This window comes from Pogona vitticeps, chromosome 2 (genome assembly GCF_051106095.1).
Source record: "Pogona vitticeps strain Pit_001003342236 chromosome 2, PviZW2.1, whole genome shotgun sequence".
NCBI classification, from domain to species: domain Eukaryota; kingdom Metazoa; phylum Chordata; class Lepidosauria; order Squamata; family Agamidae; genus Pogona; species Pogona vitticeps.
Genome location: NC_135784.1, coordinates 141,156,006 through 141,180,535, shown reverse-complemented (window position 1 = coordinate 141,180,535; position 24,530 = coordinate 141,156,006). Strand labels below are relative to the sequence as shown.

At 43.6% G+C, this 24,530-nt stretch overlaps 2 long non-coding RNA genes across 3 annotated transcripts in view; one reads left to right on the top strand and one right to left on the bottom strand.

Annotated features, from left to right (window-relative positions):
• Nucleotides 1-4,187: 4,187 nt before the first annotated feature.
• On the bottom strand, nt 4,188-10,892 carry LOC110091346 (uncharacterized). Of its 2 annotated transcripts, none has more exons than XR_012083282.2 (3): nt 10,768-10,892; nt 8,917-9,058; nt 4,188-6,925 (listed from the first exon to the last, which is right to left on the bottom strand). It is a non-coding gene; the product is annotated as an uncharacterized LOC110091346 (long non-coding RNA). The 2 variants fall into 2 exon arrangements; XR_012083281.2 differs by lacking the exon at nt 10,768-10,892 and adding an exon at nt 9,177-10,494.
• A 2,518-nt stretch (nt 10,893-13,410) lies between these two features.
• The window catches only part of LOC144586295 (uncharacterized), a 72,093-nt gene continuing 60,973 nt past the window's right edge, over nt 13,411-24,530 (top strand). The window contains exon 1 of the long non-coding RNA XR_013541039.1: nt 13,411-13,933. This is a non-coding gene — a long non-coding RNA (uncharacterized LOC144586295). The remainder of the gene's footprint in view (nt 13,934-24,530) is intronic.

The window sequence follows — 24,530 nt, the reverse complement described above, 5'->3', positions numbered from 1 at the left end:
AAAACAAACCAACAAAGAAACCAGGAATCACCTTGGTGCTTTCTCTCATCACACCCCAATCTTCTATTTGAGGTACAAATAGGGCCTCTTAGGATACCTGGCTCGTTTTCCAGTCCAACTCAGTTCTTGCTGTCTCCCCGGCAGCAGGCATGGAAATTGTGTGTGTGTGTGTGTGGGGGTGTCAGTAGCATCACAGAGCAGGTAGATTAAAAGCATCCAGCCCAAGCAATCCTGCCAAGGAGAGCCTATTTCGCCTGAGGAAATTAATTAATCTCCAAGCCAACAAGGATGCTCTTGTCTATTCTTTAGTTAATCCATAACCCTGAAATTATGGCATCTGTTCAATACAGATGAAATTAATTACCTTGGGAAACAGGTAACAGGTTGCATTTCTAATGCCCCCTTATCAAATACAGTAATCAAAGCTACAAAGTGCTTCCTTGAGCGGAGTCGGCAGCAGACAACCTGGGATTCTTTGAAGCAGTCATTAAATACTGGAGCAGCTTTCCTCATAAATCTGGCACAGACACCCTCACTCTTAAGTAAGGCTAGAGTCAGTCACTGGGGAAAAAAGGCCACAGGAGTAGAGCAAAGGAAGCCAGAGGAATTGTTTTCAGGACACGGCAGCAATTTCTGAAAATCTCAGGCATGGTCTGTGAGGAGCCTACACTGCTGGTGCACCATGAGTTGAGAGGGATCTGCTTTGCATAGAAGCAGGCAGAAGAAGGTGTCAGAAAAGACACATGACATACTCCCTTCATGACCGGAATACTTCTGCGATGATCTGCAGAACAGTGGTTTCCGTTTGTTCAAAAAGCAGTATGTGAACCACATTAAAGAATGGACCAAGGCTGTTGGCTACCACAGTGACTTATTCCCACATGGGCCTATGAACTCATCATTGTTTAGTCGTGTCTGACTCTTCGTGTAAACGGGTCACCCCTTAAACAGAACACAGACCATCTCCCATAGACTGTAGACTGTAGGTTTATGGTGCCCTGGTGTTCCATCTCCACATGATTTTTCCAACTACTGTACAATCGTAGAGGCTGAAGGTAACTGCACTGGAGATCAAAGAAGGGTTTTGTTGTTGAGGTTCTACCCATTTGGTTGTGTGTCTGATTATAGCAGCTATGCTTTGCTCCCTTCTTCCAGGTCATAATTTCTGGATGTCAGCTGAACGACTTCCCATAACCCAGCCTCCACATGTGACTATTAGGAGGCATATATCCTTTCTCATCCTTTTCTTCTCAGGATGTGTGCATATGTGTGTGTGTGTGTGTGTGTGTGTGAGAGAGAGAGAGAGAGAGAGAGAGAGAGAGAGAGAGAGACGGGGGGGGGGAAGGAGGGGTATGAGCCTGAAAAAGAGAGAGAGAACCGCTGTAGAGGTTGAGATTTCAGGAAGTTTAGTTCTCCCCATTGCTTTGGAGTGTGTTTCAAAGGAGTCTGCAAACAACCTGTCAGAATGACAGAGAGAGGAGAATTGCCTCTCTGAGGACAGAGAGAGGTACTTTCAAGTACCTGCAAATGATTGGATGACTCTCTGAATCAAGAGACAGAACATTTCCCACAATTTTCAGGCAGGCATTTGGTGTGTGTGTGTGTGTGTTGTTCTGTTGTTAATTGCTAGAAATACTGTATATTCCAGCTCAATCAGACTTTCCTTTCTTTTTCTTCAGAGATACGAAGCTTGCTACTTTGCAAATGGGTTGAAACAAAGAAACAAACAAAATCTAAATTAAGGGAACCAAGGTGGAAAGCTGCTGACCACTGCACAGAACGTCAGCACAGAAGCCAGAAAAAGTACCACAATCCTAAGGAAGAGCAAGCACAACCCCTGTTAGCAGTGTGTATACAGTAATTGCATGAGCAAGACCACATTACAGGAACAGCACTCCTTGGCATGTGCCAAGCATGAGTTTAATTACCACATCATTTCTGGGACGCCTGAGGGACATTCGCCAATTTGAAAAGACATACATTAAATGTGTCCCAGGAAGGGGCTTGCCATCCATTGCCTCTGAGAGCAATATTTAGTTCAGGTTGAGCACTCTTTAAGATGCGAGTTACTAAAAGTGCTCGAGCCTCCCTTTTCAGTAACAGAAGAAATAACATTACAGAAGCATTTTTATGTGACTGGGAATTGCAAGGCGAGCCTTCCATTCTTCAGAGATTTCACACAGAAAAAAGATGAAACCTTCAAAATAGGGCTCCTAATCTTGGGAGAAAGAGGGGAGGGGAGGAACTTCCTTCTTTCCTTCAGAGTATAGAACAAAACAACCATAGATTTGTGAAACACTGGTTTGCCAATGGCCCAGAGCTGGACTAGGAATTGAATAATCAAGGTCCAAAGTTCTGTTTGCAAAGGAACAGAAATTCCCTCTCCCCTACTTGGCTTTCTACTCATGGCGTCTCTGGGCACAGTTTTTCCACAGGTTGCCTCCTGAATAGATTTCCAAGGGAGCTAGCTGTCTTATTCTGTTGCAATGAAAACAATGTAGAGTCTTAAGGGAGCTATCCCCAAGGGAGCGAGAGCTGCGCGCTATTTGGCATTAGCTTTTCTGGACCGTCGGCCACTTCCTTCGGAGGCATGCGAGGCCGCGTCTTGTTGCGATCCCCGGCAGCTGATGCCAGACAAACTGAGTCTGGCTTTGAAGCAGGTCCCGCAAGACGCGTTGTTGTCTCTTTCCCTCGTGAATGGGGCGCGTCCGCCTACGATCCCGTTCACGTTCCGTCTGAGGAGAAGTCTGAGCGTGAACCAGGCGTGGGGCCTTCCCCGCGGCTCCTTCCTCGCCTTCCTCCGCTTCGAAGCCGGCGCCCGGGATGGGGGTGGGGTGGCCGGCCGATGCTCCCCTCCGTCTCCGCGCCCTCCGGCTGGAGGGGCCCGATGACTCTGAGGGGAACAGAGAAGGTCCCCTCGCCAGAATGGCGCAGGAGCCTTTTTGACCCCTGGGCGCGCAACCAGCGTGATTGACTCTTTCTTCCTTCTTCCTTCTTCTTCTTCTTCTTCTTCTTCTTCGTAACGTCCCCTCATGGGAAGTTAGCGAGACCGAGAGGGAAGACTGAGAGGAAAATAGGATGGCGGCTTCAGGGCTGGTTCTCTAGTCAGCAGGCTCTCTCTCTCTCTCTCTCTCTCTCTCTCTCTCTCTCTCTCTCTCTCTCTCTCTCTCTCTCTCTGTGTGTGTGTGTGTGTGTGTGTGTGTGTGTGTGTGTGTGAGAGAGAGAGAGAGAGAGAGAGAGAGAGAGAGAACAAGGCGCCGTGAAACAGCGGGGACCTCGCAGGGAGCGGGATGCCGCCAGGGCGGCTGAGCAGGGCCGGGGAGAAGCCTAAAGGGTCTCGCCCAGCAGGGCGCCGTCGCCGCCACCCTCGGCGGAGAGGAGGTTGACGTAAGTGGACTTGGGAGAGGAGGAAAGGACAAGAAAGAGTCTCATCATCAGATGTCCAGAAGTGGATGGAGTCGGGGCAAAAATGGATGTGGCCACTCCAGGCTTGCTGTTTTATCCCCCCCCCCCCCCGCACACGGGTACTCAGTCATACAACATCCACCTCCCACCTCGCAGGAGCGTCTTGCAGACTGGATAAGGGAAGGGCCTGGTCCCAATACTTCAGGGAGGAGCTCCAGCCCTGGTCTGGAGCCACCTCAGTACACATGCATGCACACATTTGTGCACGTCTTCATGGAACATCCATATATACGCATGTGCTTGTGTAACACACACACAGAGAGAGAGAGAGAGAGAGAGAGAGAGAGAGCACCTAGGACTGGGGGAAAAACCATGTAATTGCTGAGGGAGGAGCAGAACCTTTGCCCAGATCACAGCATGAAAGAAAGGGAGGGTTAATCCTTTCACCCCCGAGTCTTGTTGAATTTTGCTCTCCTTACATGACAACTGGATGTGAAAGAGGTTCCCACTGGAAAGTGTTTGTGTTTTCCCCCTAAAGGGCAGGAGAGTTAAAACTGCTTATGCAGTGCCACCCACCCACCCGTCACTTATAAAAGCAAAGAAAGTCCGAGAGCAGAGAAACTAAGAGGGAAAGTGCATGAACCAACTACATTCACAATGGCTGCTGAGTGAAATACTAGCGGTATTTGGCTGATATGGCTAGCAGCCAAGGAAATATGATATTCAATAATATCTTCAGGCTTTAGACTAGGCTTCATCAGCCTTGTGCCTTCCAGAGCTTGGGGGCACAATTCCCAACATTTCCTTCCAGCACAGAGATGGTGGGAGTTACAGTTCAGCTCATCCGGAGGGCATACCCCATTAAAGGAAAGCTGCTTTAAACCTGACTTAAGCTATTGACCCTCCTCCTCTGTAATCTCATGCAGACATAGCCATATAATTTACAAATGCAAAACACACAGACAGGGGCTCTCCTCTCTCTACCTCCAGACACCCAGCTTCATTTGAAATTTGCTACAGTAGAGAAAACAGAACTGTTTTGTTCCCTGTGCCCCTTTTTAAAATTGAAAAATATTTTGATTATTCATTTTCATATTACTTTGTTTTAATTGTGTGCATACCAAAACAGATTAAGATCACAAAGTATATAATGTGCACAAAATCAAACAATTTAGTGTAAGTACAAAACACTGCTTCAGAGTTGCAGGAATCAGAGATGTTACTTAACTCAACACACAGTTTACAAGCTGAGAAGTAACTCCTGTGGATCTTTTGGTGGATTCTATAATTGGAATTCAGTTAAGTAGGAATGTATTTACTTTTCACTTCCCAGTGGAAATTCTGAGTCAGTGTGTGATTTTCTCTGCTATTACAAAGTCTCCCGTGTTTCTGTATCACAGTAACCAAGAAGGGCTTCATTTGAATTCCATCTTCTAGACTTCTAGATTTAGTAACCCCAAAAAGAAAGTGGTGGGATTGCCTACTGGGTCCACAGTGGTGAAGAGCACCTCCCTGTCTCTTTGCCATACAGAGTACTAGGGAACCCCTAGAAAAACAAATTGCTTTGGCTGGAGGTTATTGACCAGGAGATCTGTGCAGCCTTTAGGAACTCAATTGCTCATAAGCCCCACCTCACTATGGATAGCATGAACATCAGTACCGATTGGAAACCAAAGTAAAAGAAGGCTGGCTTCACTATGGGGAACTTGCTGACATGATGGTGACCATCACAACTGGCCATGGCACTGAGATGTGGAAGACAATGGAAAAACTTTCACCTGCTGAACATTTTACCTTCCAGGTGCATTTGTAAGACTCATGACTAGATAGAAAAGCAAAAAGGCCCTCAGCCCCAAGCAAGTTGTAGATGGCCAGAGAATCTGTGGGATGAAGTTTAGGTTAGGTTTCTGGACTGAACAGAGTATGTATGTATGTGGTAGGGGAAAGCCACAATACAGTCAAAGAAATGAAAAAGATGAACATTTTGATCCTTACACTAAGTGAAATTCACTAGCAAGGGTCAAATCAAATACATACAGATACTAATCATACACTGTTTGATTCGAGCAAAGATAACACACAACACTGTTATGGTATTGGAGTCATAGCTGCATCCACATTGCAGAATATAGCACTTTGATTACATTTTAACTAAAGTGGCTCTTGGGATCTGCAGTTTTGTGAGGCACTTAGAATTTTCTCAAAGATAGCTATAGCACACACACACCCCAAACTATACCAGAAAAATCTACATAATTACCTCACCAAACTATAGATCCCAGCATTTTGTATGATGATGCCATAGCAGCTGAAGTAGAATCAAACAGTGATAGCAGACTGCTATAACAGTATCTATATACTGTAGATATACTCTTAGTTTTAAAAAGAAATTAAGTGCAGCTGTGGCAAACTTTGTTTCATACTCACATGAGGTAATGTTTGTGTAACCACAGAGGAATTTTATAAACATCAGCATCACACAAATATATGACTCAACTGAAGAAAAGTATAGAAATGAAGAAAGTCTATAAGGAACTCAATGCTGATATAAAACACAGAAATATATATAATATAAATTTTATAATGAAGGGTTTTAATGCTAAAATATGGAAAGAAGGCTGAGGAGATTTTGTTGGAAAATACAGACTAGAAACACTGAATGTGGGTAATAAACATTTTTTGAAGAAGAAAAAGAATCTGTGGTCACCAACTCAACATTCAAATTACCACTAAGGAGATAATGTCATGGAAATTCCTACAAGATGACAGTAGCAACAATAATATCCTAGTTAATCACAAGTAAAAAACTCCAATGGTGTTAAGTTGTATTACATAAGGTCAGTTCCAGAAATGATTATGATTTCCATATAGATCATAATACTGTACTATCATTGCTGTAGCTGACCAGAAGTTAAAGAATTTTTTTAAAAAAAAAAAAGCATAGAAATTAAACAACAGAGTGATCCAATTGTATATATGATTATTAGGGACAGGGGTCATGAAAGCCTACCACATAATCAGATAAGACAGATATGAATCCCACTTGCCAGTGATTCTTAACCTCTGTTACTCAGGTGTTTTTGAACTGCAACTCCCAGAAACCCCAGCCAGCATAGCTGATGGTGAAGGCTTCTGGGAGTTGCAGTCCAAAAACATCTGAGTAACAAAGGTTAAGAACCAGTGCTCTAAACTGTCAAAAGTATTAGCAGATATGACCAGCAACAAATTCAAAAGTAGAAATGTAAGGCTGTTCTTAAATAATTTTATTTCATTAGTGATATATCGATAAATCAGGTATCTAGGATGTGCCACCTGGTGTCATAATAGTCACTAGAAACCTTCAGGGAAACACAAGAGAGGGGGACCACAGCAAATTAATGATGAAAAAAAAAATGACAAGGGAGCGGGGGAAGGCTTTCAGCTGCTTTTCCAGGGCGAGCCTCCTGGTGGGTGGATCATCATCTATGTCCCAGGTAGACCCGCTCTGTGCCTGCTTTGCATCTGCTGGTCTTCTGCTGCTCTGCAAAGAGAATATAATAGGTAGCTGTAATGCTGAGCATATTGATGAACTGATACAGTAATAAACATTATAAGGTATTTATTTATTTAATTTAAAAGGAAAATTGATGGTGCCCTGCCACCCAAAATCCACATAGGCAAAAATTTAAATGACAGCAAGCGTTCACATCTACAAAAACCGCATTGAATTGAATTGATTTTAGAAGCAGAGTATTTTTAAAAGCCCCTGCTGGCCAGTTGAAAAAAGCTTGCTTTGCCGCTTATATAAATCGATTTCACCCTTGCATTGTGTGAACGATAAAATCTAAATCAATTTAAATGATGCTTAAATGTAGTTCTTATTGCCAGTGTGGCTGCAGCCTCAGTTACATCCCAGCTGGGTTACTGTAACATGCTCTACATGGGGCTGCCTTTGGAAAGTGTTTGAATAAATCAGCAGGTCCAAAACACTGCAGCAAGATTGTTAACTGGGGCTATTCACAGGGATTATATACAAACCACACACACACACACATTAAAGCAATTCGAATGGCTCTAATCAATTTCTGGACACAGTTCAGAGTGCTGTTTTTAACCTATTAATCCCTAAACAGCTTGAGTTGTCTCCCCTTTTGAGCCTACCAAGGTGTTAAGATAATCCGGGGAGGCCCTTCTCTTGGTCCCACCACCCTCACAGGTGCATTTGGTGGGGACATGGAAGAGGGGCCTTCCCTGTTGCTGCTCCTAAACTCTGGAACTCCCTCCCACAGGAGGCCAGGCTGGGCCCCACATTTGCTGTTCTTCTGCAAGCAGATGAAGGCAGGCTTTCCCCTCAGGCTGTCTGAGCAGGGTTTTTAAGTGGATTGTTGTGCCTTGTTGCTTTAAATGTTGTTTTTGGTGTTGATTTTCTTTACCACTTTAGAGGAGTATTTGTCTGATTGTTTTTAAATATTTCTATATTTCTTTTAGCTTTTAAATATTGTCTTTTAAGGATGTAAGCTGTCTTGGGTCCTCTTTGAGGAGAAAGGCGGCTATAAATAAATAAATAAATAAATAAATAAATAAATAAATAAATAAATAAATAAATAAATAAATAAATAAATAAATAGCAAGTACATTAAAGAGCTGTTTGAAAAGAGCTGATAAATAGAACTTATTGGACCAGATGTAAATACTGGACTGGAAATACAGGAATCCCTAATCTGGAATGCAATGCTGTTAACAACAACAACAATAAAAAGGGTAACATTCCTTAGTTAATGTTTTTACAATAGTATTACTATTGGCTTTTAGGGAATCTTTTTAATCAACTCTATGGAACAGAAATCGTTCCTGAAATTTGGCCGAATTCAAACGTTATTACATTACTCAGAAAGAAAAAGGCTGGCACTTTCAATGCCTAGAGAAGAGTAAGCTTTACAGCCACACACCATATTATCTTTAAACCAACCAATCAACAAAAACGTGGCAAATTTCCGAGCTGTGTGAAGACGATAGGGATTCAGAGGAAGTTTTAGAACCAGAGAAGCGCTGTTCTGCCTATACATACTTATGGGCAGATGCTGTGACATGGACTTTATTGGTTACGTGAAAGCACTTGACGAAGTCCAGCGTGGCAAGCTGAAAGAGACGTTGGTAAGCAAAGGCTTGATTCAAGATACAGTATAACCATATAATTGTCAACCTGTGCGGGAATTTGTTTCCTGACTATGACTCCTGGGAGAAGAGCCAGCTTGTGTGGCCCTGGGCAAGCTGCATACCGGTAATTCCAAGGTGTTACCAGAAGAAGTGAATGGCAAACCACTTCTGAGTACTCTTTACCTAGAAAACTCTGAAAGGGGTTGCCTTAAGTCACAGTTGACTTGATGGAACATGATTATTATTATCAATGGTAACAAAAAGCTGCAGTGAAAGTTGAAATTCAGATGACATTATGTAAGGACAATAATGACAAAGATCTATATACACTGGTGTTTAATGTTATTCCGAATGTATTTTTAAAGATGTACTTACTGATTCAAATGACACTATTATTGTTGGTGGGCAGGTTATCAATAACATCCAATATGTAGCAGATACAGTTTTACTAACTGACAATGTACATGGTCCAGAAAAGTGACTTATCAAAGTCACTGACCTAAGTAATGAACACCATCTGAAAGTGAATGTTAAGAAAATCAAATTAATGGTAATCAGTAAAAAAAAATGAGCTTAAGAAATGCAGTTAAATATAATTTTTTTGAAGAATTCAGTGTTTTAGAAAACATAATTACCTTGGAATATTATTTGAATAGGTAGTGGAGTTATAGCCAGAGCTGAGATAGACCACAGAAGCTTCCTAAGATGAAGAATATACTGTACAACCAAAACTTAAAATGGGCTTTGAGAATGCACATTCTATGGTGCTATATTCTCAGTCCTGCTGTCTAGTATAGAATCACGGATTTCAATGCAAGCAAGAAGCACTAGAATTATGGATTTATTGCAGTATGCTGATAATTTATTGGATCAAGAGAGAGACCAACAAAGAAATACTACAGCAAATGAATAAAGACTAAAGCCTCGTACATGCATAACATTAAAAAAACTAGAATACTCTGGTTATGTACTAAGAAACAAAAAGTACATTTGCTTAGAATTAATAATTTATGGTAAAATAAATAGGAAAAGAACTGTATGAGCAGAAGGACCTATTAAAGATCCTTGGAGAATGGTTTGAATGGTATACAACATAATTGTTTAGATCTGCCACATCCAAAGTCAGAGTGGACCTTATGATGTCCAACCTCCAGGACAGGAACAACAAGAAAACTAAACCCTACTATTCTTCTTCTTCTTCTTCTACTACTACTACTAAATGGGGAGAGGTCATCAACATCAAAATATAAGAAAATCAATTCTAAATGCATTGGCAGGACCAACAATGTTATGTTATTCCAAAATCCTAGGGCTATAGTTCACTCTTGCCACATAGGCAGATATGTTACCTTAATTATGCAATCCTTCTTACAGAAGCTAGATCCATTATGGTGGGATATTTTCACAAGACTCACGGAACACATGCTTACAAACTGTCCATTCTCCAATACTGACATCAGTCCAGGGGTCAAGTTATTTGGCCGCATTCCATTTCATATGTTGCTATTCCATTGCATTTGTAACTCATCCCTGTCTTACTTTTTCATATAACGGAAATATATTTCACATAATGAGTTTGACAAACTTGAAAGAGTTGTACAATGCAAATAACTTTTTAGGAGTAAGTCCCATGAATTCAGTGGGGCACCCCCATGTAAGCGTGTACAGGACTGCAACCTCAGTATATTTTTTTGTATAGAATACAAATTATACCTTTAGAGACCCCTGATTTCCAAGAAGTACAGCCAAATACCTCTTTAAAACTGTCCCCAAGGTCATTGCTACAAAACAAAACAAAAAGCCCTGGGGATTTAGTAATGATATAGTGGTAGTTATAAAATCCCCGTGGGACCAGAAAACTCTCATAAAATGGTTTTCTACAGGTCTGAAGGTAAGGTTTAAAAAAAGAGAAGAGAACATTTGGAGTGACTAACAAAATGTAATGTATAATAAGGTTCCCCCACCTTTTCCCATTTTGCAGACATTAATAGAGAACAAAGACACAACTGTGTCAGCCATAAAACAAAATCCAATATCTGTATTGTGCAACATCCATATTACGCAAGCCACCTACAAAAGTACAAAATTGTGTGCAAACTTCAAACAACACAAGATCTCCACATCGAGTAAGGTGGAGCAAAAGCTGAAGGAGGGAGAGTCAGAGAAAGACACAACAACCACAAGCACAACAGCCACAAAAACAGATCTTAAAAGTCCTTATGATACCATCATGTCTTGAGTTATAATAGAGGAAGAGGAGGCAGCAGGTAATCAAATGTATCTGTGTCAGGTGAGGAATTGAGGATAGGTTATAGCAGGGAGGCCACTTTCCTAACTGATAAAACAGAGGCCAAGAGAGTTTGTTCTTTTATGTGCCTCCCAAATTGTTTCTGACTTACGGTGATCATATGAATTAACTACAGTACTTCAAAAGGTCCTATCATGAAAAACTCTACCCAGGTTCTACAAATTCAAGGCTACTTTTATTGAGGCAATCCATCTCATGCTGAATCTTTCTCTCTTTTTTAACTGCCTTCCACTCTTCCTAGCATAAGTGTTCTTTCTAGACGATCTTGTATTCTCATGATATGTCCAGAGCCTCTGTTTAGTCATTAATTAGAAGTATGAGAGGGTTTTTATAAATAAATTTTTTTGATCTACACTCTCATAGTATCTGTAAACATCTCCTGCAACACAGTATTTCAGATGAACAAACTGCTTTCCTGTTAGTTTTTTTCACTGTCCAGCTTTCACATCCATACACAGAAACAGGGAGTAGCATCTTTACCCTTCACAACCTTCTCTAATTCCTTACTAGCTGCCTTCATGTGTCTTTCTTTATTCCCTGGAAAGGGTAGCCAGAAGTCAGATTTGACTTGGCAGCATATATTTATTATTTTATTTTTATTACAATCTTCATAGCTTAGTATAAGTCTTAGTGCACAAGCTCCACACATAAATCACAAACACTATCACAGTGCAGAAAAACAGTATCCCTATTAGCAAAGTCTGAAGCAATTTTTCAAGATGGGCAACAAAAGACTTCCTTAAGCTAAGCACATGGAACTTGTCAGAAATCATAACATCCAAAGGGCTGACAACCCAAAGTTCCATGTACTTGGGTCAACAATCAAAAAGATGATTAGTTTTAAGGAAACATTTAAAAGTATATGTCAGGATCTGGCCCACACTGCCCTGGCACCTGCAGGATCAGGGCCAGCCTGACCCAAGAATGGCCTGGTGTTTGCAGGCTCAGGCCCTGGTGTGTGTAGCAGCTGCTGGGCCACTCATGAGGCTCACCTGGAAACCTGGAGGGACGGCCTATTGAAGGAGTGGTTCTCCCTCCCAGAACTGGCCTTAGCGACAAAGGTCTTTGGCTATGTGCTCTCTTCCTAGTGCCTTGCTGCTCCTTGAGCACCTGTGTTCCTGCATCTGTTTTTGCTTTGCCCCTGCTTTTGCCTCCTGCATCGCTGTGTCTGGACTCCAGTGTTCCTGTTCCTGCGTTGCTCTTGCTTATGTCTGCTAGTCTCCTGCATCTTGGTGTTTCAGCCCTGGGCAGCTGTAAGCAAATGGAATGCATATTCCATGAAAGTCCATGTAAGCAGATGCATTTTCAACTACTGTTTGCTGGACTGAAGTGTGGAGATAATATGATCCCTGGCAGAAAAGTGTTCTGTAAGTGGGTTGCCATCACTGAGAAAAGTCGGCCACACCACTATGGGCCCCGTAGTACTCTTGGGGATCTGAGGCAGAGCTTCCTCTAGCAGTTCCTCATTCTCAATTGACTGGTAGTGGGTCAGGCAGTCTTTCCAATATCTGGCTCCAAGTTGCTTAGAGTTTTATTTATTTTATTTTATTTATATCCCACCTATCTGGTCTTGTGACCACTCTAGGCGGCTTTGTACAGTGGTGCCTCGCACAACGAGTGCCTCACACAATGATAAATTCACACAACGATGGCTTTTCCTGAAAAATTTGCCTCCTCACACAAAGATGTTTCCTATGGGGAATTTTCGCACAACGATGTCCCTTTTCGCTCCTGTAAAAGTGCCTTAAACTGTTTGAAAAGTGTTTTAAATGCTTGCTATCATTAGCCCACCTCCTGAAACCTATGCAAACTTAATTTGGTGTTGTTCTGAGGCGTCCTTGATTTTTTGTTTTCTGCATTGAAAGCCATTGGACGGTCTGTCCAATGGCTTTCAATGGAGAAAACAAAAAATCACCAAAAATGAACGAAGACTCAGAACAACACCAAATTAAGTTTGCGTACGTTTCAGGAGGTGGGCTAATGATTGCAAGCATTTAAAACACTTTTCAAACAGTTTAAGGCACTTTTACAGGAGCGAAAATGGACTTCGCAAACCCATTCAAATGCATTGAGTTGGCTTCAATGCATTTCAATTGGGGAACCGCGTTTCCCTCAACGATGTTTCCTATGGGGATTTTCGCTTAAGAACGGCAATCTGTTCCAATTGGAATGGATTAACCGGTTTTCAATGCATTCCTATGGGAAATGGTGTTTCACAGAACAATGTTTCACATAAAGGTGTTTTTTTTTTGGAACCAATTAACATTGTTGTGCGAGGCACCACTGTATAATGCTAACATCTTGAACTGGGCCCAGTGTCTTACTGGAGTCAATGAAGAGATTTTGGAAGGGGTGTAATAGAATCAAACGCTGCTGCCCTTCTCATCTGGGCAGCAGCACTCTGCACGAGCTGTAGCCTCCAGGCTGGAAATCAAATAGTCCATGCAGACAATATGCTAAGACACTTCAGAAGAGAGACTGCTGTGGCTGGGTTATCTGGTCCAGGAACGGCTACAGCAGGTGGACCAAGCCTTGTTGGTCTGAAGTGCTCCTCACTGTGACAAACCCAGACCTACTGGGATATGCCACAGTTTCACTAAGCTGCCACCAACCATTCCCTATAAGAAGTCACACAGACCAGGGATGGATTTTTAACAAATAAAAGAACAAGGTTTATTAAACAACACACAGGAAAAATAAAATGATCAGGTGAATAAGATACAGTAACGTGGCTTAGTCTCAATCATACATACACACAGTTTGGTTCACACAGAACACTTAACTTGAAGCACAGACCCTGAACCTATCAGTTCTGGCTAACCATACAGACACCTGAACCTATCAGGTTGGTACTGACTGACACACAGTAGTACCCTGTCTGACACACAGACTCCCACTCAAGCTTCTTCTCTCAGCTTTTCCTCCAGCTCTCTTAACTTCTCCACACAAACTCCACATATATATACAGTACAGCCCCTCCTCCTGATGTCCCGCCTTCCACTCCCCATAGGATGGAACTTTCCCTCCAAACCCATGACAGACAGGTAACATCAGTGCTGTATGTAACACCTCCCCTCTTTATAAGTTGTTTTGTAGGGGGAAAGCTAAGGTGCTTTTCACCAAAAAACAACCTGGACCCAAAACAAACAAAAACAGTCATATAGTAACATACAATACCATACTTACTTACACTTACACTCTATGAGGCATTTAAACATTTACCATTAACAATACATCAAGTTACCTTTATTCATACAAACCAACATGTTTAATAAACAGACACATTTGACTTTTTGTCATCAAAATATATACATAGTCCATGTTTCTTTCGCCGTCTTCATTCTTCAGGTCTTCTTGACAAGGCGTCAGCAACACAGTTCACTGACCCTCTGACCACCTTCACTTCAAAGTCATAGTCTTGCAGGTTTAAAGCCCACCTCATAAGTTTACTATTGTGGGTTTTCATTTTCTTTAACCATTGCAGTGGTGAATGGTCAGTGCACAGAATAAAATGTCTTCCCCAGATGTAAGGCTTGGCCTTCTGGATCGCGTAGACTATGGCCAGACACTCCTTCTCCACGGTTGCCAAATGTCTCTCACCTTTCTGGAGTTTCCTACTCAGGTAGGACACTGGATGCTGGTCACCATTCTCATCCTCCTGGCAAAGAACTGCTCCTACCCCGCTGTTAGACGCATCGGTGTAGATGATGAACTCCCGGCCGAAGTCTGGAGCACGCAGCACTGGATAGTTGATGAGCGCCTGCTTCAACCTCCGGAACGCCTCCTCACAGTCGCTGGTCCACGGGATGCGGTCATCAGCCTTCTTCCTGGTCAGATCGGTCAGCGGAGCCGCAATCTCGCTAAACCTCGGGATGAACTTTCTGTAGTAGCCCACCAACCCAAGAAATGATTTGACTTTTTTCTTGGTGTTGGGTCTGGGCCAATCACGAACGGCCTCTATCTTGGCCTCTAGGGGTTTTATCACTCCTCCCCCTACTATGTGACCCAAGTATTTTATTTCTGGGCTACCCAGCTCCAGTTTGTTCCCTTTGCAGGGCCTAGGCCAAAGCACTTCCTCCCCTGGGTCAAAGTGCCTCTCCCTGGCTTCCTGGTCATCCCCAGCTTTCTTTCTGACCTTTTGAGCTTGCAGGGTCTCTGCTGCTAGCTCTAGGTTTCTCTTTAGGTCATTCCTTAAAGAGTCTATGTATGTCACAACGTCTTGTGGGTCATCCTGGGTGATCCGCTCCCAATTTTGCTTGATCAAATCAAGGGGCCCTTTCACCCTTCTCCCAAATAAAAGTTCAAACGGACTGAACCCGGTACTGGCTTGTGGCACTGATCGATAAGCAAACAAAAGGGATTGCAGCTTCTGGTCCCAATTGTTTGGATTCTCTGCCAAGTAAGCCCTAATCATGCGCATTAGAGTCCCATTGAACTTCTCAGTTAACCCATTACTTTCAGGGTGATAGGCAGTGGTTTCCTTGTGCTTAATTCCACAGATTTGCCATAACCGTTTCATGAGCTTCGATGTGAACGATGCGCCCAAATCTGTGATTATTTCTGAGGCAAATCCCATCCTGGACATATACCCCACCAAGGCATCTGCCACTGTGTTAGTTTCAATGTTAGTCAAGGGAATGGCTTCAGGGTACCTCGTGGCATGGTCCACAATGGTGAGAATGAACCTGTTCCCCCTCTTTGTGGCCTTGGGCAAAGGTCCCACAATATCCACCCCTATGCATTTGAACGGAGTGTCAATCACAGGCAAAGGGCACAACTTTGCTTTGGTCCTGTCGCGGCTATTCCCCTGCCTTTGACACACATCACATTGTTTACAGAACTCCCTGATCTGCTTCCCTATGTCAGGCCAGTAAAAATTCTGTGTGATTCTCTGCTGTGTTTTGTTCACCCCTAAGTGCGCAGCAAACATGTCAGAGTGCCCCCTTTGTAAGATCATGGGGCGATACTTTTCAGGTACCACTAGCTGACTTCGGATCCCATCTCCCCCTTTTGAGATATTCCTCAGGGTCTCTCTATACAAAATCCCCCTTTTCTCTAGAAATCTCACTGGGGTTTCAGGTGTTAGCTGGGCGTCAGTCACCTGTTCAAAACACTTTTGGAGAGTGGCGTCTGCCTTTTGCTCTTGGCCAAATCGGCTGTCTGTGGTTAAGGTTTCCACCACAGCTTCTGAACTCCCCTCTGCTTCCGTCTCTGGCTCCTCAGTACCCCCCTGAACTGTCCCCGTGGTGGCTTGTGAACGTGTAATCACTAGCACCCGTTTCACATGTTCAGCCAGGTCATTTCCCACGAGCACGGCTGCTGGCAGAGTCGATGAAATCGCTAGCCGCCAAACTCCCCTCCAGCCTTGAAAGTTCACAGGTACCTCCGCTACTGGCAGTGAGATCACCTGCCCCTCAATCCCTGCCACCTTCATGCTCTCATTTGGGATTATATATTCCCTAGGAATAATATCTGGATGGCACAGGGTCACCTGGGAACAAGTGTCCCTCAGCCCCCGATACTGATGGTCAAGTATTCCTACGTCCACCCCTGCTGTTTCAAACAACTGAGAATCTGTTCTCACGAGCAAGCAGCGCTTGACCTCCACAAGAGGACCATTTTCCTCAGCCTGATCAGCAGATGTAACTGTTCCAGATTGAGTAGCCATGGCAACAGGCTCCCTCAGTGACAAGGAGCTTTGCTCTTTCTGGACACAGAACACAGCTTTTGGCTTGGTTCCACTCGAATCCTGAGGCACAATTCCTTTTAGCTGCTTTAATTTCTCACACTCTGAGATTAGATGGCCCTTTCCCTGACAGAAATAACATTTTCTGCTATATTTTGAGTCTTTCTCATCTTGTTTTGGTTTTCCCTCCAAAATCTGAGGTCTTGGTTTCATGTCTGAGGGCTTCCCTTCACCATGGGCCCCTCCCCCTTGCTGGCTCTTCCCTGGTCCCTGAGAGTACTTGCTGTAGGTTTCTTTAGGTTTCCCCATCGATTTCCCCTCACCCAAGGGCTTTCTTATTTGGGAAATAAAATCTGCGATCTCGGCTGCTTCTGCCACAGATTTCGGTTTCCTTTCCCTCACCTGGAATTTCAGTTCCCCATGCAGGACTGAATAGAACTGTTCCAGCGCTATCAAGTCTTTGAGCTGCTGAAAGGTCTCTGTCCCCTCCTGAGATAGCCATTTCTCTAGCAGCCTCACCAATTGGGCCCCCACTTGGGTAAAAGTCTGCTCTGGTTTCTTGGTGATTGACCTGAATCTTTGCCTCAGCTGTTCCGCATTTATCCCATGTCTGGCAAACACCAGTTTTTTAAACTCTGCAAAATCTTTCATCAGTTCCTCTGGCATCTCTGAATAGACTTCGGCCAGGCTGCCACTGATTAAAGATCGCATAATGGTCATCTTCTCAGTTTCCCTCACTGAGAAGTCCACAAACGCTCTTTCCACTAAGGAAAAGAACACCTCAGGGCAATCTCCCTTGTGGTACACAGGGAATTTCTTCAGGTCAGCTTTAGACAATTGGCCTCCCTCAGAATCCCTATTGTTATTATTGTTCTGATTCATCAGTTCCAATTTTCTCAACTCAAACGCCATTTTCTCTCTCTCCAATCTTTCTTCTCTTTCTATTCTCTCTATTTCAAAATGTCTCTGTTTCTCTCTTTCCCTTTCCTGTTTCTCTTCCTTTTCCCTTTCAAACGCCATTCTTTCTTTTTCCAGAGCAATTTTCTCTCTCTCCCATCTTTCTTCCATTTCCCTCACCCTCAGTTCATGCTGTTGGGCTAGGAGTATTTTTCTGAGTTCTGGATTCTGTTCTCCCGTGCTGTCACCCTGCACTGAGCCAAATTCTTCCTCAGAACCTTGGTCCACCTGGGGTTCCCTCACTTCACCCATTTCTGCCATTTGGCTTCGAGTCAAGGGCATAATCCCCCCCCCCAGAACAGGCTGCTTTCAAAAGTCAAGCCTCAAAATAAAGCGACCACTTTTTTTTTTTTGCCTCAGAACCAGCTTTCTATAGATTACTGCTGTTCTTCAGCACTAACTTGCAACAGTTGCGAGCCAGAGTCTACCCCCCTCTGCTAGGCCTCTCAGCAGGCAGGCTAAATCACTTCTACTACACAGTTTTGCCTCAGCTTTTTTCCCGCCAAAACAGGCTGCCTCAGAGCTCCCTAATCTAGTCCCCAATCTGAGGTTACACGTTCTTCTACTAGCGCACCTCCCCGTGAGGTACACCTAGAAGATTACCTACGTGCTCTCAGATTGTCCCTGACTAGACCCCCCTTGCTCTGGGCACACTTGCCAAGGCTTTGCTGGACCACTGGACAACTGGACCAGTCGTATCCCACACGCTGGACACCAATCAATGTGACAAACCCAGACCTACTGGGATATGCCACAGTTTCACTAAACTGCCACCAACCATTCCCTATAAGAAGTCACACAGACCAGGGATGGATTTTTAACAAATAAAAGAACAAGGTTTATTAAACAACACACAGGAAAAATAAAATGATCAGGTGAATAAGATACAGTAACGTGGCTTAGTCTCAATCATACATACACACAGTTTGGTTCACACAGAACACTTAACTTGAAGCACAGACCCTGAACCTATCAGTTCTGGCTAACCATACAGACACCTGAACCTATCAGGTTGGTACTGACTGACACACAGTAGTACCCTGTCTGACACACAGACTCCCACTCAAGCTTCTTCTCTCAGCTTTTCCTCCAGCTCTCTTAACTTCTCCACACAAACTCCACATATATATACAGTACAGCCCCTCCTCCTGATGTCCCGCCTTCCACTCCCCATAGGATGGAACTTTCCCTCCAAACCCATGACAGACAGGTAACATCAGTGCTGTATGTAACACTCACCACTGAGGTCTTCCACTGACGGCTAGAAACTGAGGAATCTTCTCACCGAAGAAGTGGTATCGGATATCAACACAGAATAAAATAGGAGCTATATTCATGCCGAATACTTCTCCTGACCTCTCTGGTGGTTTTCACCGAGTTTGGTGCTGTCGATAGCTAGTTTTGTTGTCGCAAGCCCACCCTTTGTTAAATACATCTGTACAGAAAAGTGATTTTTATTTCAGGCTTTAAACACTGTGCCGGAGAAACCTTTCCAGCAGTGTTTGCCACTCCTTGAGTTTAGGGTAAATTGATGGGGCTTGGAATAGAAAGTTAAACTTAGGTACTGCAATCATTTTAATTGCACCTATAGAACCAGCCCCTCACAATTTTATTTCCTTCCATGTATTCAGTTTTTCCCCCCTGAATAAGTGAAGCTGGGGAGCAAAATTATTGTTATAAAGCTCAGACCAATTATCAGTGCTCTCAACACCAAGTTATCTCCAAGGTCTACAATTCTTTTTCCAGGGGAAACAGAATGCAGTTTTCTAAGAATATTGCCTGTGATATTAATTGCCATGGCTTTTGGAGTCTTCTAATTAAGCTTGAATGCTGAGGTCTTGCATGGTTTCCTAGGGCCCGAACTAGGGCGGGCAGGCAGGCAGGCAGGAGCTCTGTGTCTGGACCTCCTATTTTTTCCAAACAGCTTAACAAGAACAGCAGGAGTGAGGTGGGTGTGAGTCCAACTGGGGCCGTGACATGGAGAAGGCGAGGTGAGCACTTTCCCCCTTGCTGCTTTGCATTGAAAATCTGCCCCACCCCAAAACATGCACACTACTATTTGCCCTGCGGAGGAACATGAGCATGTACCTATACGGTACCTGTATATTTTTCTCCATGGGGCAAATAGCACCTTTCGGGGGACTATTGTCATTGAGAAAACAGTGCAAGCTGGAAAGGTACCTCTGGCCCCAGCAGAACACACTTCCTGCCAAGGGATGCTAATAAGCGGTTGAAGGAAACAGTGGGAGATCCAAGCATGGATGTCCCACTGTCGCTTCTCGTAGTTGCACCCTGACTCTCTGCAGCAGGAAAAGCTTTGATTCCAGATCAGACAAAAAGAATGTTAAACATTATCTGGGGTTGCGGGGGAAGGAAATAAAGGTTACTAAGACATTGCATTTATCCAATAAGCTCCCTTTTGGCTGTTGTCACTTTTGCTTGTATTAGATTTCCTACGCTGTACCTAGGGATAGAGGTTGCCAGATGTAAAAGGAGAGCCCAGACACTCCAACTGTAATACTTGTGCAGTAGCGGTAATGTTATCAGGTGCAGCTTTTCTGTCCCCTTCCTGATTAGCTGGACCTGCCACTCTGCCTTGTTCTGCTCCATCCTTTAAAGAGCAAAAGCCATGTCCTGTGAGCCCAACCGTAAAATCCCAGCTGCATTAATGTGAGAGAGACAATGGGTGGAAATGGACAAAGCTACTTAACAGGAAACCCCCCCCTCCTCACCCTTCCCTCGGCACCAAGCACAAGGGCTTTCTTACTTCTCCAGTAGCAAATTGGTACACGCTGTGCGGAACATGTTGCCACTGAGTGGTTTCTTGTGGATAAAGGCTATTGTCAACTAATGCCATTTGGCACTCTGCAGAACTATGCTACAGTGCAGAAGTGGGCAGCCGGCAGCCTTTGGCCATCTCTGTGCTGAGGGCAAATAAAAGGCAGCAGCATCCTTCAACATTTGCTTTGTAGGTCCTGGATGTTGCCTGCTGGGCTAGAAGAACCAGAGATATGGTCTAGTGTGGCTATTGTGTATTGGGTAAACTGGGGGGGGGGGGGGAAGGGGAAGGTTTATTCTCCCTTTGTCTTTGGTAAGATCTGTTTTTTAAAAAAACCCATGGCCTAGGGCTGTGTTAAATTCATAAACAAAATGGAGACAGAAAGATAAAGCGGAGGGGACAGAGAAAGACAGAATATTTTCAATGCTTTACATTTTCCAATAAATTAATGGAGTTTAGAAAAGTATTTTTTGCACTACAACTCTCAGAATCCACCAGCCAGCACAGCTAGTAACTTTTTCTGGTTCTGTAAGGAATTAAATGTCCCCTTTCAGAAACAGTCCGGTATCAACAACCCTCTTTGCCCATTTCCCACTTGCACTCCCTTGCCTTAATTACATCTCGGTTGCTTCTCTTCTTGCTTTAGCCAGCACCAAAAAAATTAGGGTCCTGGCTCCATTAACAATCTGCCATCACCCTGGTATACCTAGGTTCATGCTTCTCCCCTTTCCCCTTATGGAGTAACTAAAAAAAAAGAGGCCTTCATGGACATTTGTAGGCAAAAGCCTTTGCTGCAGACGCTGTTCCTAGCCTTGCTTTTCAGACTCCTGTGGTGAGTCTCTCTCCGTCTCTCTATCATAACTTAGATTATGTGGCAAAACACACAGCGAGATCATAAACTATTTCAGCCAGCCCGAATAGCCTTTGCCTGCATGCCTTCAACCCCATCACCATGCAGCCGGCTGCCTAGTCCCAGCGGGGAAAATGGGTGAGTGTTGGCAGCATTCTGCTGGGGAGCATTTCAGCATTGCTGATGTGTGTGCACCTTGCCCTGTTCCAGCAAAGTCGTCAGCTTTCTTTGGTCTAAGGAGGGGGGGGGAACCCACAACAACTTTTCTTCTTACTTCTCTCTTTGTCTCTCAGGCACCCTGCAGCCCTCAAGCAGAAGCCTTCTGCCTGCAAGGTCAAGGCTTGGGCATCTGCAGCGAATAGCAACTCTATTGCCTCTCCTGCCCCGTCCTGGCCAGTCCCTCTTTTGAAACACACCAGGACTGCCTTTTTAGCTTCCAGCTTGGTGAGTCATACACGCACTGATGTGTTGTTGTCTACAGAAGGTATCTGGCAAAAATGAAAGCCTTTCAGTGACAGTGAATCCCCTGGGCTGGCTGAAGCCAGCACACCTGCAAATGAAAAAAGGAAGGCAAAGGAAAGGGAGGGGAGGGGAGGGGAGGGGAAACCATCCCTAGCCAGCAGGACCTCTCACTGGAGCATGCATCAAAGAATTTGGGATCAGCAGTTCTATTTTCTACCCAGTTCTTACAACGAAACTCTATCCAATATGTTAAAAATTTAAAGACCCCCTCTTTTAAGCCATCATTTCGATCTATTCTTCAGTTCTAGGAGCTGCAGTTCAAAGAAAGAACTTTTCCAAGCTCTGATTTTAGGGGCCGGAAATTCACACGTTTTATTGTTATGTGATGTCAAGTCAAAACCAACTTATAGTGACCCTGACAAGGCTTTCCTGCTTAAGGAGTGGTTTTACCAGTTCCACTTTTCCCAGAGAGTTTCCATGGCTGAGTAAAGAATCGAACCCTGTTCTTCAGAGTCCTAGTCTGTCACTCTGTCCACTACCCTACACTGGTTACACTCAATTCACACATACATGTTAGATTAGCCAGATCTTTTTGTCACATCAATTGTGATGTGCAGAATGTTTCTCTGGGGAGGGGGACCAGTCGGTTGATTAGTACCCAGAAACAGAAACGGTTTGCATTCTTACCAAGATAGGGCCTTACTAGATGAGAAGCTGATTCCACATCTAGATACAGTGCACCCTTCAAAGGAAAAACTATATGTTTATTCTAACAGAGAGGTAGCCACACTAGGATAGACCAGCATGCACAATTAAAAAAAAAAACCCTGTTGTCAGATTTGTATCTGTATATTCTCCAGCATAGACTGTCTTGTTGCATCAGAAGATTTGACTGGAGACCACAGATGTTGTGGAATGATCCAAGTGGAATGTGGTATCTTTCCTTGAGTCTGAACTTATTGAAAAGAATCAATTGAAACCTACTACCACAACTTCAGTAACTTTCCTGTACCATTAACCTGAGTCTACTATCTACACTACAGGTGTACTCTCTGGACATCATTGTTCAACAGCACAATGGACATACAGTATAAGCACCACATTATAGTGTAAGCCCATCAATCATGGTAGTTCAAATCCGCCCTTCAGCCATGCACTCTGTATATAAACTGGTGGACTAATTATTGTACAGTGGATTGTAATCCATGAAAGTTCATACTGAAATCAAACTGTTAGAATTTAAGGAGTCATAACACTTTCATTTTTTTATTTTTTATCTTTTCGCTAACATACTTAATTTAACATGGGTTTGCCTCAATCTGCATTTGACAAATTACCTTGCTTTTGTTTTCCGGTTTGGAAATAGCATGGTCTGAGCCTCAGTGGAAGGCCAGTGAAAAATAGGACAAGATTCTTGGGAGATTTCATGACAGAGAACTTGTTAACACATTGGTCATGTGTTCCATCTTTTTCGCCTTAGCAGATTTCCTCTGGTAAGAGAAAACATGGACCAATCTGTAGGAAAAGATGGAAGGATTACTCATGGAAGTAGATGTTGTTTGTTGTTTAGTCGTTAAGTCATGTCTGACTCTTCATGACCCCATGGACCAAAGCACGCCAGGCCCTCCTGTCTTCCACTGCCTCCCGGAGTTGGGTTAAATTCATGTTGGTAGTTTCGATGACACTGTCTATCTATCTCATCCTCTGTCGTGCCCTTCTCCTCTTGCCTTCACACATTCTTAACATCAGGCTCTTTTCCAGGGAGTCTTCTCTTCTCATCAGATGGCCAAACTATTGGAGCCTCAACTATAGGATCTGTCCTTCCAGTGAGCACTCAGGGTTGATTTCCTTCAAAATGGATAGGCTTGTTCTCTTTGCAGTCCAGGGGACTTTCAAGAGCTTCCTCCAAGATCACAATTCAAAAGCATCAATTCTTCGGCGGTCAGCTTTCTTTATGGTCCAGCTCTCACTTCCATACAACCATAGCTTGGACTATGCATACTTTGTTTGGCAAGGTGATGTCTCTCCTTTTTAAGATGCTGTCGAGGTTTGTTATCGCTTTCCTCCCAAGAAGCAGGCATCTTTTAATTTTGTGGCTGCTGTCTCCATCTGCAGTGATCATCGAGCCCAAGAAAGTAAAATCTGTCACTGCCTCCATATCTTCTCCTTCAATTTCCCATGAGGTGATGGGACCAGTGGCCATGATCTTATTTTTTTTTGTGTTGAGCTTCAGACCGTTTTTTGCACTCTCCTCTTTCACCCTCCTTAAGAGGTTCTTTAATTCCACCTAACTTTCTGCCATATCATCTGCGTATCGGAGATTGTTGATATTTCTTCTGGCAATCTTAATTCCGGTTTGGGATTCCTCTGGTCCGGTCTTTCGCATGATGTATTCTGCATTTAAGTTAAATAAGCCAGGGGACAATATACAGCCTTGTCGTACTCCTTTCCCAATTTTGAACCAATCACTGTTTCCATATCCAGTTCTAACTGTTGCTTCCTGTCCCACGTATAGGTTTCACAGGAGATAGATAATGTGGTCAGGCACTCCCATTTCTTTAAGGATTTGCCATAGTTTGCTGTGGTCCACACAGTCAAAGGCTTTTGCGTAGGCAATGAAGCAGAAGTAGATGTTTTTCTGGAACTCTCTGGCTTTCTCCTTAATCCACTGCATGTTAGCAATTTGGTCTCTACTTCCTCTGCCCCTTCGAAATCCAGCTTGTACTTCTGGGAGTTCTCGGTGCACATACTGCTGAATCCTACCTTGTAGGATTTTGAGCATAACCTTCCTAGCATGTGAAATGAGTGCAATTGTATGGTAGTTGGAGAATTCTTTAGCACTGCCCTTCTTTGGGATTAGGATGAAGACTGATCTTTTCCAATCTTCTGGCCACTGTTGAGTTTTCCAAACTTGCTGGTATAATGAATGTAGCACCTTAACAGCATC